The following is a 21811-nucleotide window of genomic DNA, read 5'->3' as shown; positions in this document are numbered from 1 at the left end:
TAACACTCGTTCCAATGCTTTTCATTTGCCGACATATACGTGTGTTTGCCCATTTACCTGTGAGCGATTACGGGACAGAGGGACGAGAAAATCATTTTTACGACTTGGTCGTAGAGGTCACAGAACACAAAGCACGACTTCCGCTCATGCTCAGTCACTGCTCTTCTTGGACAACTTACCCGACACCAATAGTAAACGAGGCAGCCTTCACAGCGTTCCTATCGCCTTACCTCATCTCCCCATTCTGCTAAATGCCACAGGTTCTCTTGATGCAAGATCTGCAGGATTCATCCTAAGAAAAGTGTTTGGCACCTTCCCCACCGTCCTTTGCGTAAAACGTACTTACTAGACTCCGGGTCCAGATTGAGCATGCGCGACCCCGAAAAGCGACCCTCTCCCTGAGGTGGGGCGGAGCCAGACAAATCAACCAACCAAAGTTAATTGAGCGCGTACCTGAGCCCAAACAAGTACACATGATCCCTTTAAAGGATCTGTAAACTCAGCAAGCATTTATTAAAATTCCACAATATACCAAGCACTGAGCTAAGCGCTGGCAATACAAAGAAAGTTAAAAACAGTCCTTGCTCTCCAGAAGCTAACAGTCTACTTGAGAGACAACATGCGAAGGATGATGACCTGGAGATAACTTTACCGGGAAGGAACCAGCATTTAAGAGAATCAGGAAAGGTTTTTTGCTGATTTCATGGATGTAGCTCTGGTGCAGATCACAGCCCAGCGACACCTCCCCTTCAAGTGCGCCTCTTAACCCTGTGAATATAGTGAGGCAATGAGATCTCTGAACTGAGGAGGGTCCCTTCCCTATTGGTCCATCTTATTCTGCTCATATATCTCTTTACTATTACAATAACCCCTCACCTATCGCGGAATTACCAGAGGCCCCCTTGATTGGTGAAGGTCCCCGAAGTAACAGTGTTCGCTACCTGCTACCGGAAGCCTTGGAAGGCAAAGAATATTTGGGTGGTATTGAGCTTAAAATAAATTCAAACTTTTTCAAAAACTTCACAAAAACACAACACCAATACCACAGAGCAACACTATACAGAACAATCTGTCCATGTGAAGTAGACAAGGAGAAATGCTGACTGTATGGGCACAGTGACAAAGAGAATAAACAGATCGATGCTACTGTCACTGAGCCAATCAAGACTTAGGATACAGAGCACAGTGCTGTGGGTGGTTGCCTTTCTTTCCAGCAACCAATAGCTGTGCTGTGTACAATTTCACATTGTCAAACTTGCCCAAGCAGTAGTGGTGTAATGCATTTTCATTGTGTACAGTAAAGTATTCATCCACAAAAATCTCGTGATATAGCAAAAACTCAGCAAGAAAGAATTAGATTTTTTTTTTTTTTTTTTTGCTACACAGTGAAGCCGGATATAACAGGGAACACTGTATATTCTCCACTCATATTGGGAATTGCTGCCTGTAGCCTGTGATGCCCATTATGTTTCCTCTTCCTTGTTCCTTGAATGATCCCAAATTTGAGCCCTTCTACATTACCCTTTTTTGCAGCCATGTCATCATGGGGGAAATGCAGTCTCTATATAATGCTTACTGCTTATTGATTAGATATTGAGAAAGGAGTTGACTAGAATAAAATGTAGTCACATAGGTTCTCTTTCAACAAATTATCTCTCCTGAATATGTTAAGATTAAAGGCAGCTAGGTATAGTGAGGAAGATGAATCTTCCTGAGTTCAAAAGATACTTACCAGTTGTGTGACTCTGGGCAAATCACTTAACCCTATTTACCTGAGTTTTCTGACCTGGAAAATATGCTAGAGAAAGAAATGGAAAACCCCTTCAATATCTTTGCCAAGAAAATACTAAATGGGGTCATGAAGTGTCAGACAACTGAAAAAACATGTCAAAATTCTACAAGATCCCTTGAAAGAGGCAAAAACAAATAACTTTTTAGTCAGTAACCCTCTGATATAAAAAAAGTATAAAAGTTAGCATTCTTACTTGATCTTCACCACAATCCTGTGATGTAGGTATTATTATTAACCTCATTTTACAGTTGAAGAAACTGAGTCAGGCAGGATCAAGTGACTTTTCTAGGATCATTCAGCAAATAAGTGCTTGAGGATGGGTTTCAATTTAGGTCTTCCTGATTCCAGGCCTAGGACTCTACCCACTATACCATCTAGCTGGAGAACCAGTGTAAAAGATATCAAAAAAATTTATAAAGAAAAAAGATGGGCCAGTCACATAGCAAGAGCCTATGTATCCGTGCATTGAGATCCATGTAATAACCATGAATAAAGCCCCCAGAAATTTGGCTCGACTAAGAGGCATGGACAAGGGTCCATAGGATGAGAAGGAATAAATGGATTGCTCTCTTTATCTGAAGATGAAATACTAATGTACTCCCTTCTAGCACTTAGCATTTGGTAGTCCAGTTCAATCCAATCCAATCCAATTCACACTTATTAAGACCCTACTCTGTGCTAAGGGCAGTGATAAACCCTAGGGATACAATTAATAAAAAGACAATACCTGACCTCAAGGAAGCAGGAAAGGGGAGGAAAAAGGGGGAAGAATCCCGTTCTATAGAGTTGAAACCAGGCAGAGCAGCAAATACAGGGTGGACATGAAAATCCAATTTCTGCCCACTATAAAGGAAGGCATTGGGAGGAATTGGTACTCTGTCCTCCAATCAGAGGGGAAGAGAGGCTGAGGGAGGTGGTATCAGTGAAGGCAGGAGTTAGTAGCATAATAATGAGGAAGTAATGGGCTTATCCTGAGAGTAACTTAATAGATACATTTTGATTTATTGATTGATGAGATCACAGATTCACTGAGTATTAGAATATAAAGATTTGGTAGAGATAAAGGCATATGGGTAGTTATTGACATTCTCTGGATCATCATTTTTTATTATATTGACTGCTTTTTTTTTTTTTTTGCAGTTGCTTGGTATCATCCCTTCTTTCAAATTGTTTAAGAAGGGCTCCCCTTTGACTTCCTCAAAATTGTTATTTCCTCCAGGAATAAAGAGTGGATATAGAGCCAGGCCTGGGTTCAAATTTAACCTCAGACACTAACTTTGTGACCTTGGGCAAGTCACAATCCCCTGTTGCTTAACCCTTGCCACTGTTATATTCAATAATCTGGGAAGAGATGGATGCCACCTTGACTGACAGGGATGGCAGTTGAGAGACTTGGAATGTTCCCAGGTGCCGTGAGCCAGGGGCAAATGTCAGTTGGCCCCATCCTATATATACCCCTCACAGCTACATTGCAGGAAGTCTCTGGACTCAGAGGTCTCTGGACTCAGAGGCTGAGAACTAGAGATCACAGATCTCTGCAAGCCTCTGTGGTTCTATCTGGGAGCAGGTGGATGAAGGGTGGTGGAAGAGTTGCTGGGAAGTAGAAGAAGAGGGTAGAAATAGGCCTGAATCTATTTCCTGCTGGACTGTGAGAGCTAGTGAACCATCAACACTAGTAATAAGAGAGCTGAGAGAATAAAGACTGTAGCAATCCAGGTATACATTAATTGTGATATTATTTTAAGAAGTATTCAAAAAAAAACCTTAACTCTTATACTGCTAATGATTGACCTCTGTAATCTTGAGTCAAATTGCCAAATCCCTAGCCCTTCCCTAAGGCTACACCCCAGAAGAGAGTCAGTTATCTCAGTCTCCTTACTTTTCCTTCAATGATCAATTAACATAGGTAACAAACATCAGTAGATGCCTTAGGCCATATCGGATCTGGAGCCTGATCTTAGCTCTACTTATTGTTTTAGGTTTTGGCAGTTTGCATTTTATGATGATTACCTCATAATGTTAATGTATCAGGCCACCAGCCTCTCCCCTTCCCCCCATACTGTTGTAACCCCAATAAAAGTGACAAGACATCAGTTGGCAAGAGAGCTCTTAACCATCAGAGCTCCTAACCATGAAGCTCTTGACCATCAGAGCTTACTCGCTGTCTGTCTACCTTATGCCAAAACTTTCTGTGTCTGCGTGTCTTTATTCTCACCTTATGTTCTCTTTCCATTAATCCTTAACCCGTAACCCATTTTCACTCAGTCCTTGGTTCCCCTTTCTAAGTGTCCAACCCACTAGGAATCTTCGTGAAGCTGCTGGACGGCTTCAAAGACCATCAGCATATCTGCAGCAATAGCCTTCCCTATTCTCTGGCTTGGCTGTGGCCAAGTCCGGCCAGAGATAGAGAGAGAGGTGAAATCTCAAGCCTCCACCAGATTAATAGCCTCCAGTACTGATTGATAATTAGTCTAATAGATAATAGATCAATAGGGTTTCCAATTCCCAATCCTTGACCTTGTTATCCTTTCCCTATATATAGATAAAAGAATGTTCAATAACAAGTACCTTCCTGAGTGATCTTTCTATCACAGCCCTTGGGAAGAGAATCAAAATGCAGTCAGATCCTGAACATTATCCAAAGCAGATCAATAGCCCATCACTAATTTATCCAATCCCAGGTTGGGCCTGGAGAGGTTAACCATCTATCTAACCTCTCAAGCATCCTTACTTGGGCAGCTGTTAAAGGAACTCTAACAGGTTATCAACCAAACCTGTTAGAGAGAAGGGGATAACTTACAGCAACAGCCAGGGTGATAGGAGTAGGTGTTCCTCCCATCAACTGTGGCTGAGGAGATCATCACCATCATTATATAGCTATATCTCCCTCTAAACTCCTATATTTCTATAATACTACTCTTCTGCCTAGGAACTAATGTTGATCCTAAAACAGAAGGTAAGGGTTTTAAAATAAATGTATTGTGTAAAACCCAGTTGAATTGCTCCGTGGCTATGGAGGGAGGAGGGAGGAGGAGAGGGAAAGAATATGAATCATGTAACCATGGAAAAATATTCTAAATTAAATAAATAAATTTAAAAATAAAATTAATGTATTGCCTCCAAAGTGGATCTCTTTTAAATACATCTGATTTTATCAAGATGCTTTTGTCTTTGTTTCTTTTAGGGCCATTTTTACTTCTTCATGAAGCACTTAGGGTATTATCATGTCCAAATGTCATATATTCAATGAAATCTATGGGGAAAAGTTTGTTATACAAATCTTGACATGCCTTCCAGTTTTGTCCATTTGTTACTCCTTTTAGAGTTTTATGATCAAATGGAAAAGTTCTCAGGATAATCTTACTTAACTGGGTCTCATGCCAAGCTTTTTATAAATGGATTTTTTCCTTTATTCTTTTCCAGTGTTTTATGAGGTGATACTACTCCTAATTTTCTATTATTCTCCCCCAATTCATTGCAAATGGATTTACATCCTAAATCACTGCTGCCCATGGCTACATCTCTCCTTTGGCAAAGTTTGCTGGAGGAGGCATTTTTTTTCTTTTTTAAAGATTATTTTTTTCCTGAGACAAATTTTTAAGCACTTCCAGCCTCTTTGTTTTGGCAATTGCTTTATACTGATTAAAAGTCCTTCACAAATCATAATGAGCAAGATTGCCCCAAAGAAGAGACATGAAAAGGCATTTCCCTACCTTCCTTGTAGAGGTTGCAGTACTTGGATATTGAATATTGCGTCTATATCAGAATTTTTTAATGTGTGGTTAGTTTTGCTCAAGTGGTTTTTCTTTTTTTTTTTTAATTGTTATGAGGAATATAAATGACATCAAAATGAGATATCAATAAACATTTATTTTTTAAATATCCAATATCATGATAAAATGCTGTGGAATGGTGCAAATGTTTTCCATCTGCTCATTTTTTTTCCTTTGCCCTCTTCCATAGAATTGAACTGTATGTTTGTTCATATAATGATGTAAAAAGACTTGATGAATCACTGCCTCTGTAGTTTGAAAACAAACCTTTGTGAAACCTTCCTGTAAAGAAAAAAAAAGAGTCCTTCACAGAAGTCCCACTCTGATGCCTCATCATGCAGTAGGAGTGATCCTGAAATCTGGAGAGCCAAGTACAAACTGGTTCTTTCATACTGGAAAGTCTTTCCATATGGTCTCAGAAGTAGAGTAAGTCAGCCTTCTGAGGAATGATAAGGTTAGAGAAATCCATGGCTGGTAGTCTGGCCAGATGATGATGAATCCTAAAGTAGGACATATAGAGAGGAAAAGGAACAATTTGACCAAATGAAAAACAAGGCTTAAATTGTTAGCAAAGAAAAAAATGTGTCCCTTAGTGGAGCTATTTATACTGGGCCAATGATATAGAATCTTCTTTGTCAGTTAATCAACTTTTGCTAAGCCCCTTAACCCAGATCATTGCATTACTGAGAGTAGCCAAGTTTTCATAGATAAACATCATCCAATATTTCTGTTATTGTGTTGTACACTGTTCTCTCTGGTCTGCTTATTTTGCTCTGCATCAGTTCCCAAAGATTTTTCCAGCTTTTTCTGAAATCATCTTGCTTATCATTTCTTATAGCATGAAGGATTTCAGTAATGACAAATCATGAAGGTATTAAAGATCTAGTCAAAAGCTGATGCCAATGAGCAAAGTGTTCATGGATCAGACTTATCTGGATATATTTCTAATATTTCACGACTGATTTCTGAATCTTTTATAACACAATAATATTCCATCACCAACATGTACCACAATTTGTTCAGCCATTCTCCAATTGATGGACAGCCCCATAATTTCCAATTCTTTGCTACTACAAAAAGAGCTGCCATTAATATTTTTGTACAAGTAGGGTTTTTTCCCCTTTATTATTATGAAGATAGAAAACTCTCCCCTAGCCTATTTTTAAATTAATCAACAAAAACTGAAAACACTCCTACTTAACACTAAGTAGGGGAGGTCCTCAAGCCACTTACTAAAGTGGGTGACTACCCCCTGGGCAATGCTAAGCAAATTTAAAGACTGCAATTGGTCCCCATAAAGCAGAGGAAAGGACAGGAAGGGAAGTGGAAAAAGGACTATAAAAGTCCTGAACTTCCTGTCCAAGAGGTCCTCAGCATAAATCTTGGGCTTGGAGCTATGACCTGGAACTCTGGCTTTTGGACTGCTTCTGGTAAGACTTCTCCTAGATCTTCTCCTTTGGAGCTTTGCTTGGGTGAGTGAGAAACTGACCCTCCTTTCCTGGCTTCTGGAAAGATTAGTTCCAGAGAGGCCTTCCCCTCTTGGAGGAGGCCTTGTAGATGGAACCCCAGTTTAATTCACCATCGGGTCCTCCCACTGAGGATTGACAAGCCCTCTCCAGCTGACCAAGGGATCTGAGCAACATTTAGGGTGATAGGTGTGATAATGAAATTAAATCTTCCCTGCCTACCCTTAATCTAATCACCAAAGATGAGAACATCCCCACTTAATTAACAAGTTGAGAGGTCTGTAAAGCCATCCACTGACTCCATGAAGATTCCTAGTGGGCTGGACACTCAGAAAGGGGAACCAAGGACTGAGTGAAAATGGGTTACAGGTTAAGGACTAATGGAAAGAGAACATAAGACAAAAATAAAGATACACAGACACAGAAAGTTTTGGCATAAGGTAGACAGACAGCCAGTAAGCTATGGTGGTCAAGAGCTTAGATGGTTCAGAGCTCTGATGGTTAAGAGCTTCTTTGCTAACTGACTTCTTGTCACCTTTATTGGGGTTACAACAGTAGGGGGGGGAAGGGGAGAGCCCAGTGGCTTGATACATTAACATTATGGGGTAATCATCACAAAATGCAAACTGCCTAAACCAAAAACAAGAGGTAGAGCTAAGATCCCAGGGGATATGGCCTAAGGCATCTACTGATGTTTGATACCTATGTTAATTGATCATTGAAGGTAAAGTAAGGAGACTGAGATAACTGACCTGTCTTCTAGGGTGTAGCCTTAGGGAAGGGCTGGTGATTTGGCAAGGTTGATGTTCAATTTGACTCAAGATCACAGAGATCAATCATTAGCAGTATAAGAGTTAAGTTTTTGAGCACTCTTAAAATAATATCACAATTAATGTATACCTGGATTGCTACAGTCTGTGACCCACATGTGCTAGAGTGAGTGACGAATCAAAATTTACTGACTGTCTCCTGGGCAATCCTAAGAAAAGTGCCTGATGTGATTGGACATATAATCTAAGAGGAAGGCACAGGAAGTGACACAAAAGAAGCCCCTTTAAAAGAGAGTTCAGTGAGTTCAGCTTTTTTTCTTGTTTATGGCTTGGACTTGAAGGAGCTCTGGCTGGGACCTTGAACTTGGTGAGACTGTTCTTAAATCTCTCCCTTAGAACTACATGTGGTGAATGTAAAACTGATCTTTCCTGGATTTCTCTGAAGGAACTCTCCTTTCAAGAGAGGATTCAAGACTGAAGCTTTTGGTTTTATTCATCCCTGGCCCTCTGCCCTCCCCAATTGAGGACTAGTTAAACTTGCTTGGATTGAACCAGGGGCTGGAGCAAATTACTCAGTCTGTTAGATTATTTATCCTACCCATCCTCTCTCTTTAATTTTCTTTTCTTTTTTTTTTTTAACCCTTACCTTCTGTGTATTGGCTCATAGGTGGAAGAGTGGTAAGGGTAGGCAATGGGGGTCAAGTGACTTGCCCAGGGTCACATAGCTGGGAAGTGTCTGAGGCCAGATTTGAACCTAGGACCTCCCTTCTCTAGGCTTAACTCTCAATCCACTGAGCTACCCAGCTGCCCCCTCTCTCTAATTTTCTTACTTTCTCTCTCTCTCCTCATTTGTAAATGAGCTACCATAAAAGTCATTTTGACTTGAGGTTTTCTCATTAGGAATTGATATTTATTCAATTCCTTGGTGACCACAACTTTAAATATTAATATCTAACCAAAAAAACCCTTTTTTCCCTTTTACATAAGCTAGACATCTCTACCCTCTTTTATATTTCTCTACTTTCACTCCTTCCACTTTTTTGTAAATAAAACTACTAAAAGTCATTTTGGCTTGAGCTATAACATTTTTAAATTGGCAACCACAGTATTATCTTAAAATTCTCATATATTTAGTCAAACCTTTAATTTTAATTCCTTAATTTTCTCTTTGGGATACAGACCCAGTAGTGGTATTATATGATCAAAGGATATGCACAATTTTATGGCCCTTTGGGCATAGTTCCAAATTGCCCTCCAGAATGACTGGATCAGTTTACAATTCCACTAACAATGCATTGGTATCCCAATTTTGCCACATCCCCTTCAATATTTATCATTTTCCTTTACTGCCATATTGGCCAGTCTGATAATTCACCTTGAAAGAATGAAATTAGTCACTGGAATAATAAATAATAACTGGGAGAATAAATAACAGTCAATGGGGTTAATTAGGATTGGTATACTTGACAGTTAAGTGGGTGACACCAGGGAATCTGCTGGGATTAAATCACTGTGAGTACTTTAGGTGTCAATCAGGGTATTTGGGAAAGGAACTTACAGGAGAGTATGTATTTTAAAGAGTTAATAAAACACTGGGATAGGGAATGAAGAGAATGGGTTAACTAAATTTAAGTTACTAAGGGTCTCCACTCAAAAGTCCAGGAGGGAGAAATCTACTCTAATCAGTTACAAACTACCAACTGCCTTAACTTTAACCCAGTGGTTCCCAAACTTTTTTGGCCTACCACCCCCTTTCCAGAAAAAATACACAGTATTGACTCCAAGATAGAAGGTAAAGGTTTAAAAAAAAAAGGCGGGGAACTGTAAAAGTGAAATTTGGGAAATGCCATCTAAAAGTGTATATATTTCTATGGACAGGGGAAATGTATCGAAACTACATTTCCCGTGATCCAACGTGGTCCAACTGGTTTCCGTTTCCAGGTTTTTGGGCTTGGGGAGGCCTACATCTTGACGCAGGGAAGAGTTTATAATCTCCTGGGTTAGGAGGGCTCTCGCTCTTGGCCAGCCGACTCAAGACAGTAATGGAGGAGGCAATTTTGAATGCTTACAAGTGCGTGGTCTGATAACTTTATCTATCAACATGGCTTTAATTAAAATACTAATTTATATATTTATACCAGCCTTTATCATTTTTCATATTTATAGAACCAGGGACTGAGAGAAAAATGAGTTACAAGTTAAAGTCTAAGGGAAGGAGCACATTAGGCGAGAATAAAGACACAAAGACAAAGAAAGTTCCAACATGAAGTAGTCAGAGAGCAAGTTAACTCTGATGGGATAGAGCTTCACTCTGATGGGGAAGAGCTTCCATGGTTAAGAGTTCTGGTGGTCAAGAGCTTCATTGGTCAAGAGCTTAACCCTTAGCTGACATACTGGTGTTTTTATTGGGCTACAACAGTATAGGAGGAAGGGAAAATTATAATTAGACAAGTGGTCTGATACATTAACATTATGAGGTAATCATCACAAGATACAAACTGCCAGATCCTAAGACAATAGATGCAGTTAATGCCTAGATCAGGAATTCATATGGTCTAAGGCATCTACGTTTGTTTGATAAATATGTTAATTGATTGTTATTGGTAAAATAGGTAGACTGAGATAACTAACTAGTCTTCAGGAGGAAGGGTTAGGAATTTGACAAGGTTAAGGTTCAATTTAATTCAAGGTTACAGAAACCAATCATAATAGATTGAAATAGAAATATCATAAGAGTCAGCTTTTTGAGCACTCCTAAAATATCAAGATTAATACATGCCTGGGCTGCTATATCTTGCCTTTCACTTTTATCTTAAAGGTGGGCTCTGTTCTTAGGGAAGAGAGAGTACTCTCTTAAATTTCAGTTTTTCCTTGATGCAACCCTTAGCTACCTTTATTTTTGGTTTTCTGTAAGTTTCAGTTTTTCCAAGGTGATATGATAGCCAGTGAGTTGGAAGCTCTGGAAGCTACCTCCCACTGCTGATTCAATCACCCTGAGACTGCTAACGGCTTGCAGAGCTCCGAGCACTATGTGCTACCCTTTACTGGGGGGGCTCAAAGTCTAGTGTCAGGCTTGGGCAAGAGCTTTTGGTTTGTCTCTGAACTTGATCAGGTCAGGCACACTGCCTTGCCCTAGGGTTCTACCTTAAGCTTTGGTAAAGGCTAGCTAGGTCTGGGCTCCCACAAGCTAGCACCCTGGGAACTGTCCTCATTGAGGATACAGGCCTAGCTCTGAGTTTGCACAGAGCAGTAGTGCCTCACAGTTTGCCTCAGCCTAGGATTCCAGTCCTTATTGCAGGCTTGGAACTTTACAGTGTATGTGTTGGGTTGCACTGCTATTGGCTTAGGCAGGGTCTTAGGATCTGGATGTTGGTTTAAGCCCAGGTTCAGAACCTGGAACAGTAGATATAGGATGGTGGGGCTTGCTATTGGCTTGGACTATACTCCTTGTTGTAGCCTCTTACTGGCTGTGCTCATCCCATTGAACCAGACCCTCTTTGCCTACCTTTCAAGTTGTTTTCTGTATGAAAGTTGCTTCACTCGATCTCTTTGATGTTTCTTTCACTACAGTATTTGTTTTGTGGTATTATTTGAAGGTTAGTTGGAGAGGATTTTCATGGTGGTTCAAGCTTTCCCTGCTTCTACTCCACCATCTTGGCTCCACCCTTGATTAACCTTTTAATCCAATATAAAGTTTATATATACACATTTGTTTGTTTGTTGTCTACTCCATTAGGGCAAGGACTATTTTAGGCTTCTTTTTCTAACCCTAGAACAGTGATGGCAGACCTTTTAGATACCAAGTACCCAAACTGCAATCTTCACACATTTGAGCGCCCCACCTTACCTTAGACAGGGGAGGGAGGAAGTGCTCCCATTGGGCTACTGGGCCAAGGGACAGGTGATGTGAGAAATATCCTCAGGTGGGTGTGGAGAGAGGGGAGTGGCCCCCTCCAATACCTGTGCAATAGGTTTACCAACATGGCCTTAGAACACAGTGCTGTGTCTTGAACTTAATAAATGATAGACAACTCTTAAAACTAATCCATTAATACTTAATTCTAGGGAAAAGTTTCACATACAATTCTCTTATTCTGTTCTCTGTATAGAAATGTCCATTTTATTTGTTATTAAATTCAGAAAAATATTTTTAAAATTTTAATAGAAAAAGTGGTAGTTTCTCATCATGAATGTGGTAAGATGGGAAATTATATGTAGAAGATGGCATATGAAGAGGTATATATGAGCTATAAACAGAAAGTGACACCTAGTGAGTTAGGAAGATGCCTACTACAAGCATGTGAAAATTTCTCCTAGCAGAATGGATAGATGAGAATAATTTGCACTGTAGGGTTCTTAGAGCATGGTCAGACATCAAAGAAGCCAAGATCATGCCCTTAATCCTGGGCCACTGACAGCCACTGAACTTCAGTGACTCTGTAAGAAAGGGTGAGGTTGATTACTTTGGGTAGTTCTGCCTCCTTTAAATTCAGTTCATGCAAAAGTCAAGACATCATCCTGTGATGTCACTGGTCCTTTTTAAAAATGAAGGATGAATAATGACCCAGTCAGAAAGTGGTACCACTCTCTTAGTAGTATTTTATTTCAAGTTGTTACCTGAAAACAATAGAGTAGGGAAGAGAGAGAGAATGTAACCAGAGGTAAAGGTTTTGAACAGTTGAAATAAGCCATGAGACAAAGAATTAGTAAGGAAGGATAATCCTCTTTAAAATCCTCATCCTAAGGAAGGGTGTGGAAATATGAACCTTATACTGCTAAAGGATTTTGCTGAGGCAGTGATTTCTAATCTGAAGGCCACAGAAATAATGCAAGTGTAAGAAGGAAAATTTAGGTATTTATAGATATATATTAAAATATGTGGCCGCCAGGAATCAACAATTTAGGTTGATTCCGTAATTAAATCAGACCCAAGTCAGCATTGGGTTGAAGAGTTTATTTACAGTCTGGTAGGTAAAAAGTAGGAATAAAGAGAAAAAAGAGAGAGGCTAGTCCAGGCCAAAGGCCTGGATGGAGAGAGAAGAAGGTTATAAAGCTTAATAAATGAAGCTGTAAGCCACAAGGCCCAATAGCCAGATAGGCAGAGTTTAGAATTGGCCCAGCTAGGCCAAGGAAGTCAGCCTAACTTACCCACGTGATAATATAGAGTGTAAGCTGTCTGTGGTCTCAGGAGATGCTTCTGCTCCCAGTTCGAGACGGCAACTGCCCCCACAGGAAGTTCACTAACTTACTTAAAGAGATAGTGTCTTTCATCACTTCCTGTGGTCCACCTCTAATTCAAATGGACAAATGGCAGTTTCTACATTGATTTGGACTGCCCAGAGGGCAGTCCCTTATTCTTGATTTGTTATTTATTGTCACGTGTGGGTAACTCGTCTCCCCTCCCCACTAAGGGAGGTTAGGGTGACATCATTAGCACGCTTGGGTTGAGTAGAATTTTGACTATTAATGGGCTGGAGCTAATTCTATTTACACAATCCCCCCTGATGATCATATTGGGTGCCTAGCCACCCCAAGTGATCATGTTACACAAACATCTTTTACTCACAAAGGTCTTCTAACTACAATAGTTAGAGATAAGAGGGAAGTGGAAAAGAGAGAAAGCAAAACCAATGTTTTGCTAAGCGAGTTTGACAAGAAACCAATTGGGGGCAGTCCCCTATTGGCATATCATGTACAATTAAAGTAGCTGTTCAAAACCCATCAGTCCATTCATTAGTACCCAAAGTTCATTCTGGATCACTTGATGCAACAAACCCCATCAGTTCAATCAATTGCAACCCAAAGTTTATTCTGGATCTCTTGATTAAACGTAGGTTCTTCAGGCATCTCTCTGCAAACAGTTCATTTTCTGGATTAAGTAATCAGCAAGTTTTCTTTCCCTGAGAATTTTTCTCAAACAAAACCAAAATTAAATCTTGGATATAATAAAAATACGATTAATCTTGGATTTTATAAAAATACAATCCCCCCTGACATGGGTATTTAGAAAGAAATACCCAGATCAGCTCAATATATACAGTTGAGTCATGGGGTTGTATAAGTAAATTCAAAAGAAAAAAAAAGAAAGAAAAAATATAAAAATCAAATAGAAGAAAATTGAAGCTTTTGAAAAAGAAAGGCATTAAAATCAAAATCAAAATATCAAGTTATGTACATAAAAATTTTTTGAAGGAAGCAAAATAAAATTATAACAGGCCCTTGTATTAGGGTCTAATCAATTATAATTTCCATCCTACTAGTCTGTAGGATACAATGCAGTAATACTGCACTTACCCATTTGCAGCTAAGACTACAGGAAGTTGCCATTCTATAAGAGAGAAAAAAGGACCAGATTTATATGCAAGGGAAGCGTCTGTCATTCCCTTTACTCTCAGGAATATATGGGTGAGCCAGATAATAGCCAACCTGTGGTACCTGACTGGCAGTGTAGTTCAGAGAGTCCTATGTCTTAACATATGTTAAGCGTCGCAGCTTTGATTCTTACACTGAGTTCAAGTCCTCAGTGTTGGTGTGGGAGTACCTCAATCCCACCTGTATATGTATGATCTTTAAACTTGTGCTCCTTGGCACTGTGCAGATGTTCTCAGCAATCCCATTGGATTGGTCGGTCGGTCTCCATGACCTTGTGCTTTTCTTAGCATTATTAATGGCTCATGTGTTCCCTTCTCCTGGAATTAGACAGAAGCATTAATCACAGTCCCATAACATTTAACAATACATGGCAAGTTCTTGGAGTCTAAACCTTGTGAGTAAGCAGTAATATTACAGCAATTATATATATATATATATTAAAATTATAGCATTGCAAAAAATAATGAAAAAATTAAGTGATTATATGTACTCAAGTACAAGAAATGAGAAAAAGACAAAAATATCAATTATTCTATTAAAAGATATTAGGAGACTCAATAAGAAAATTAAAATAAAATCAGGGAAAGAATCAAGACAAACCAATGATTCCAAATTAGCATCCATGAGTCTATGAACTGTTATCTCCAATGCAGGTAACAGGAAACAGTCAATCAGGTTCAATAGAAGATGCCCTCTTTACATGTGAGCAATGAATCCAAGAGTCCTTTTCTCCGATCTTTATAGCTGTTGGGGTGGTTAGTAAAATTTCAAACGGGCCATCCCATGAAGGCTGGGTTGCCCCAGTGCGCTGGAAGTTCTTTATATATATTTTGTCTCCTGGATTCAGGTCGTGAAAAGTCTATTGGTCCTGCTTGTACTGCAGTTACAGATTCATGGAGTTCACGCAGTCTGTGTTGCAATTCCTGTATATAGGAAGCAATAGAAGTATTTCCTCCTAATAGTGATGTATATGCAGGAGAAAAAGGTTTAGCCTGTATAGGAGGATGTCCAAAAAGCATCTCATATGGTGAGATGTGTAGATCTCCCCTAGGTCTGCTTCTAAGATAAAATAGAGCTAGAGGGAGAATTTCAGGCCATTTTAGATGTGTCTCACTACATAATTTGCCAATCATGGTTTTAAGTTCTCTGTTCATCCGTTCAACTTGGCCTGAGTTCTGGGGGTGATATGGTACATGGAATTTTGGAGTTATCCCCAGGCATGAATATATTTCAGATAAAACTGAATCAGTAAAGTGACTCCCTCTGTCCGAGTCAATACGTGCAGGCAGACCAAAACGAGGAATGATTTCTTTTAAAAGTACCTTGGCAACAAAGGCTGATGTGGCTCGGGCAGTAGGAAATGCTTCCGGCCACCTGGTCAGTTGATCCACTATGACCAGACAGAATTTATATTGTCCAGCCTTTGGCATTGTTATGAAATCAATTTGTAGGTGCTCAAAAGGTGTGTAAGCCAATGGACGCCCACCAAAAGCCTTGCCACGAAAGGCGTGTTGATTATATGCTTGGCAAGTAGGGCAAGCTGCACACACTTTAGAGGCTATAGAGGTTATGCCAGGAGCTATCCATACTCTCTTAACAGAGTCCACGATGCCCTGAGTACCAAAGTGACCATTTTTATGAATAGATTGGCAAATTTGGTGATAAAAGTGTCTAGGGAGCAAGGGTTTTCCTTCAGAGGACACCCATACTCCATTTATCTGTTTGGCTTTAAATTTCTGCTTCCATTTTGTTACTTCCTTCTCATCATAGGAAAGTGATAAATTTAAGTTATCAGTGGTTGTTAATGTTAAAATTAATTCAGGCCCTTCTATTGCTGCTAGCTTTGCAGCAATATCTGCCCGATTATTTCCCTTAGAGACAGGGTCAGTGCCACCTGTATGAGCAGAGCAGTGAACTACAGCTAGGGCTTTAGGTAGCTGGAGAGCAGAAAGAACTTCATTAATAATTTTTGCATTAGCTATAGATTTTCCAGCGGAGGTTAAAAATCCTCTCTGGAGCCATAACATACCCACTGCATGACATATTCCAAATGCATATCAAGAATCCGTATAAATTGTAGCCTTTTTATCTTTGGCAATTATACATGCATGTTTTAGAGCTATGAGTTCTGCGGCTTGAGCACTTAGATTTGAGGGCAGTGAAGCTGACCATATAGTGTAGCGTATGCCATCCCTCATAAATGAAGAGCCATCAGTAAATAAAACTAGATCAGGATTCTCTAAAGGAGTGTCCAGGAGATTGTCTCGAGGCTTTTCAGCCATGGAATAGTGTTTCACAATTATGTAAAGGTTCTTCTGAAACTGGTAAATCTGGAAGTAAGGTGACTGGGTTAAGGGTTGTACAACGTTTTAAAGTAATATTTTCATTATTTAGCAAGGTTATTTCATACCTTGTAATTCTCTGATCAGAAAATGCCTGTGTTCTATGTCTTAGCAGTAATGCTTCCACTTCATGTGGGCACATAATTGTTAATGGGCATCCCAATACTAGATCAACAGTTTTTGTCACTAACAGAGCTGTGGCAGCCACACCTCTAAGGCATGGTGGTGCACCTGCAGCTATAGGGTCTAGCTGAGCTGAATAATAAGCAATTGGACGCTGGTATGGTTCCAAAGTTTGGGTTAAAACACCTGAAGCTACTCCTCTATGCTCATGTACATATAAACCCTGTTTTATATCATTTGGGTATCCTGTAAGATTTATCCTGTTGGCCTTCCCAGACCATGAGATACTTATGATTACTGGTCCTAACAATCATTCCTTGACTATCTGCTTATTTTGCTTTTGCATATGTTTGATTTGTAGTTTGAACTTTGTAACTGTTCATTGTATAATTTTCCTTTTTCCTTTCCTTGATTTAAATCCCTTAGAGTAAAGTAGTATTAAATAGGATAAGATAGGTGAGTGTAGGTTATTTATTATTTTGGGTAAGAATTTTAGTTTAGGTGGGATAGAAGTTTGTTGGTGCACAAATACCATAATATTGTTTTCAACACTATTTTGGCTTTGTGCAAAGGGGGGAACTTATAAGGAAATAAGGAAATGAGTAGGAGCATGAGCTGCTGGAAAGGTAGAGAAGCAGGAAGATTCCAGAATTCTAGGGAATTGACAGTGTGAGCTTGTTCTGAGAGCAGTTGAAAGCTGGAGAGATAGAGTTTGATCTCCTTGGGTGGATCTTGTTAAAGATTGACTATTCTCCCTCTCTTATGCCTGTCCTTCTGATCCAACTATTTGTTCCTGTGTACCTGTGTGTATCCTGTTACTACTGATTGACAGATATTCCTACAGAGCTGCTAGAGACATCTAAAAGCCATCTGTCAGTGAGATCCTTTCCCTTTGATCCCTGTTCCTGATTACCCTCCAATCTTTCCAACTCTATTCACCATCCAGGGGGGAATTTGGTTAGTAAGGTGTATGTATGGTAGGAACTGGGACTTTTAGGTAGAGAGGTTATTGATAGTGTAGCTACCAACTTTAAGAAGATAACAACTGGATTTGGTGGGAAGTTTATTTATAGTCTTTAGTTAGATCATCCTAATTCCCTTCCCTTCCTTCCCTTATCTTGAATAAACCCTGTTTTATATCATTTGGGTATCCTGTAAGATTTATCCTGTTGACCTTCCCAGACCATGAGATACTTATGATTACTGGTCCTAACAATCATTCCTTGACTATCTGAAATCCCCTATACCACCAAGTATCATTTAGATACATATTTCAGCATGCATGCCAGTATTTCACCAATGCTGCCCTAGAGCATGGGATTTTTTTTAAAATCCTTATCTTCAATATTAGAACCAATGCTGTGTATTGGTTCCAAGGCAGAAGAGCAATGAGGGTAAGGCAAATGAAGGTCAAGTGACTGGGCCAGGGTCACACAGCCAGGAAGTATCTGAGACCACATTTGAATCCCAGAACTTCTCATCTTTAGGCCTGGCTCTTAATCCACTGAGCCAACTAGCAGCCCCCTAGTGTATGGGATCTTACAGCAACTGGCAAAAAAAAATTTTTTTCTTTTGTTTTAGGCAATAATTGTGCAATAGTTTTTCCATGTGTCTTTCCCATTCAAGGCAGTTCTTTCTGAGATGACTTTTTCAATCATTAATTTGTTAAATGTTTAAGTACTATTGTTTGTTGTATTACTGAACCTTGTTAAAGCATTCATACTGAGAGATATGAGAAACATGAACTTTGCATCATTAAAACACTGGTGCCTACTTGAAAAAAATCTGTATTTTCTTTTGGCATTTGAACTGACCTAGATTGGTTGTCTTATTGTGAGAGCCATATGACCTGTAAGTTTATAGGACTAGATTTGCCTTTGCCTAAAAAGCCCAAGAAATCAATCTTTAGTAATTAATTCCTTTTCCTATAGGCCTCACTTGTCTTTGGGGTTTATTTGACCTTGTATGTTATTTTCTCTAATTAAGTCTATTTGTCCTATTATTGAATGACTATAGAATTTCAGCAAGATTACTCTTACAGTAGCAGGGTTTCACTGGTGGATATTTTAGATTGCTTTTGGAATAGGGATCCATAGGAAATTTCCATAACCACCAAGGATGGCCTTATACAATGAGAGAATAACAGAAGATTCCCAGAAGGATGTCCTGGGAATACCACAAAGGCTATCCCTGTCAAGAGGATAGTTCATTTCTCATCTTAGACTGAGGAGCAGACTTCCAGTTGACCCCAGGTCTTAAATCCCTTTGAGAGAATCCTACATGGTCTGGGAAGCTCTATAAGGATCAGATTTTCTTCTGAGACACAGAGCTAATTTTCTTTCTTTTTTTTTTTTAATTACTTTTGGTTTAGGGAAGACAGCTTCTAGCATCAAGCCAGCTACTTGTTGAGTATTAAGAAAGTAGTAATCATTGAAAAACTTTGTGAAATATTCTTTTTTGAATTTGTTTAACTCTATATTTTGGGAAAACTGTTATTTTCATCAGTATTTTAGGACTGTATAAGATGGTGCCACATTGATTGTTCTGAGATTCCTTCCTGGTGCTGGAGAAGCAAATGAAAAGACAATGCTTATACCTCACTGAGACCTCAAAGGGCTCTTCCGCCTTTGTGACACTGGAACGTTGAATTCAAAACTCATGCCTGCCAATTTTCAAATTGGGGAAATGTTTCAAAAACCCTTACTTTGGGCAGCTGGGTAGCTCAGTGGAGTGAGAGTCAGGCCCAGAGACAGGAGGTCCTAGGTTCAAACCCGGCCTCAGCCACTTCCCAGCTATGTGACCCTGGGCAAGTCACTTGACCCCCATTGCCCACCCTTACCAATCTTCCACCTATGAGACAATACACCGAAGTACAAGGGTTAAAAAAAAAAAAAAAAAAAAAAAAAACAACGAAAAAAACCCTTACTTTTTGTCTTAGAATCAATACTCTGTATTGGTTCCAAGGCAGAAGAGTGGCAAGGGCTAGGCAATGGGGGTTAAGTGACTTGCCCAGGGTCACACAGCTGGGAAGTGTTTGAGGTCAGATTTGAACCTAGGATCTCCCATCTCTACGCCTGCCTCTCAATCCACTGAGCCACCCAGCTGCCCCCAAATTGGGGAAATTAAAAAAACATTTTTTTTTGTTCAAAATTTTCAAACACAAACCTCATGGAAGTGGGGGAACAATTCTCTTTAGGGAGAAGCCTCTCCCTCCAAGGACAAAGATTAATTAATGTAGAGGCTCTGACTTCAGGGGAGCAAGATATCAAGAATCCAGGAATCTGAAAGTTGGGAACCATGTCAGGTTTTGCAGCCAACTCAGCATCAATACCTTATAGGACAAGGAGTGACCTTAAGAACCCAGGCAGTGAGAACTGCTGACACAAGGACTCATCTGATACCTTTAGATGAAAATTTGGTGGAATTGATGCTATATAGCAATGATGGTGAGTCTTTTAGAGATGGAGTGCAGGCCCCCCCCCCCCACCAACTGAGTGCCATCTTACCACCCCCCCTCTGACCTCCCCCTTACCCTAGACAGGGGAGGGAGAAAGTGCTGCCATTAGGCTGCTGGACAGAGGGATGAGTGATGAGAGGCACATGTGGAGAGGGAGAGGAGAGTGGCCTGAGCACTCTGCTCCCCTCCAGCTATGTGCCATGCTGTGAGCTATGCTCCTCTTCAACCCCACCATGGGAACCACCTTCGACACAGATTCAAGAGGTTCCCGTTTGCACCACACCCTCATGCAGCATGTGAGCTGCCCCTCCCCCCCACCTCTCCCCCCCCCAGTGCCTTTCCCCCTCAGAGGAAGGAGAAGTACTCCTAATTGGGCTGCTGGGCAGAGGTATTGGGAAGTGAGGAATGTCATCAGGCATATGGAGAGGGGAAAGGGAACAGCTCCTTCTCCACCCCTACCCCCAGTCCCTCTGCCTTTCTAGTAAGGAACTCTGACAAGTGATGTTAGGCATGCCTACAGAGAGAACTCTGCACACCCTTTTTTTGGCACCAGTGCCATAGGTTTGCCATCACTGCCATACAAGTTCTGAAATTAATAAGCCAACTTTCTCAGAGACCAAGGTAGGGTAGGGGAGAGTGTGCCCCTAGGGTGTTGAGGAGAAATATTTGTATGTTTTTTCTTGCTATAACTTCAAAGTAAATATTCTTATCTACAAGCAATTGATTTTCAACAGAATTGGAACATTAGTCACAGGAAGCTAATAGGGAGGGAAACAAAAGCAGCAGGGGGCAAGCCAACAGCATTAGAGAAGAAAAATTCCAACCTTGAGTGTTTACTTAGAACTGTAAGGGAGGGTTAAAAGGCCTGAGAGACTGAACCTAAAGCATACTTATTACAATAGCTATTATTATAAATTAATTTTAAAGACTTACAAAAGTCCTAGCTTTTTGCTATATCTTTTCTCAATGAACAGATACAACTACTAGCACTTGGGGTAGAGAAAGGGATGAAATTTTTCTCATATTAAAAAGACATTGTCATACTTGAAAAGGTTGAAAACTACTATTATACTGGGTATAAAATGGTATCTTCCCTTGCAGTTAGTGTTTCCATTGTAAGACTCTATTTTCATATCCGCCTTATCTCATAATAGGGTCTGTGTTTACTCTCCTCACAGGCAAGTTCCTAGATTGTCAAGTGTGCATAGGTGGCTAGGCTAAAAAATGCTGCCCTACTTCTTCCCTTCAAGAAGGTCTTTTTACAGATTGCAATTGTGAGTGAACTCTCTATTCTGATTTGCAATAGATGTCAAATTGCTAGAATTTGGAAACCTTGTCAGGAAGGTTGGGATTCAGCCTCAGAGAAAGCCCTATTGCAGCCTAGGGAGCAGAAGTGAGCCTTCCAAAGGTCACATTCTCAAGATTCTTCAATTCTCCATCACTTCAGTGATCTATGATTCTGTTACTATGATAAGCTATGTTCAACAGATTGGTCACCAGTGGGGCACTTCTTGGCAATAATACTTTATTTTCTGAACTTAAACTTACCAAAAAGGACATTTCTACGTACACAAAACACAAAAAAAGAGGTTTGCATATGAAACTGAGTTTCCATTTCATACCACTTGCTTTAAAAAAAAAATCCTTACCTTCTGTATTAGAATCAATACTAAGTTTTTGATTCTAAAGCAGAAATGGTAAGGGTTGATGGTGAAC

The 21811-nt window shown here is 39.9% G+C and overlaps 1 long non-coding RNA gene across 1 annotated transcript in view; it reads right to left on the bottom strand.

Moving 5' to 3' along the window:
- Nucleotides 1-5642: 5642 nt before the first annotated feature.
- LOC123243842 overlaps nucleotides 5643-21811 on the bottom strand; it is a 28867-nt gene continuing 12698 nt past the window's right edge. The window contains exon 2 of the long non-coding RNA XR_006506058.1: nucleotides 5643-6065. This is a non-coding gene — a long non-coding RNA (uncharacterized LOC123243842). The remainder of the gene's footprint in view (nucleotides 6066-21811) is intronic.

The sequence above is a fragment of the Gracilinanus agilis genome, chromosome 4, assembly GCF_016433145.1.
Source record: "Gracilinanus agilis isolate LMUSP501 chromosome 4, AgileGrace, whole genome shotgun sequence".
Lineage (NCBI taxonomy): Eukaryota > Metazoa > Chordata > Mammalia > Didelphimorphia > Didelphidae > Gracilinanus > Gracilinanus agilis.
The sequence above is the reverse complement of the archived record's forward strand: the minus strand, read 5'-3'. Positions and strand labels throughout refer to the sequence as shown.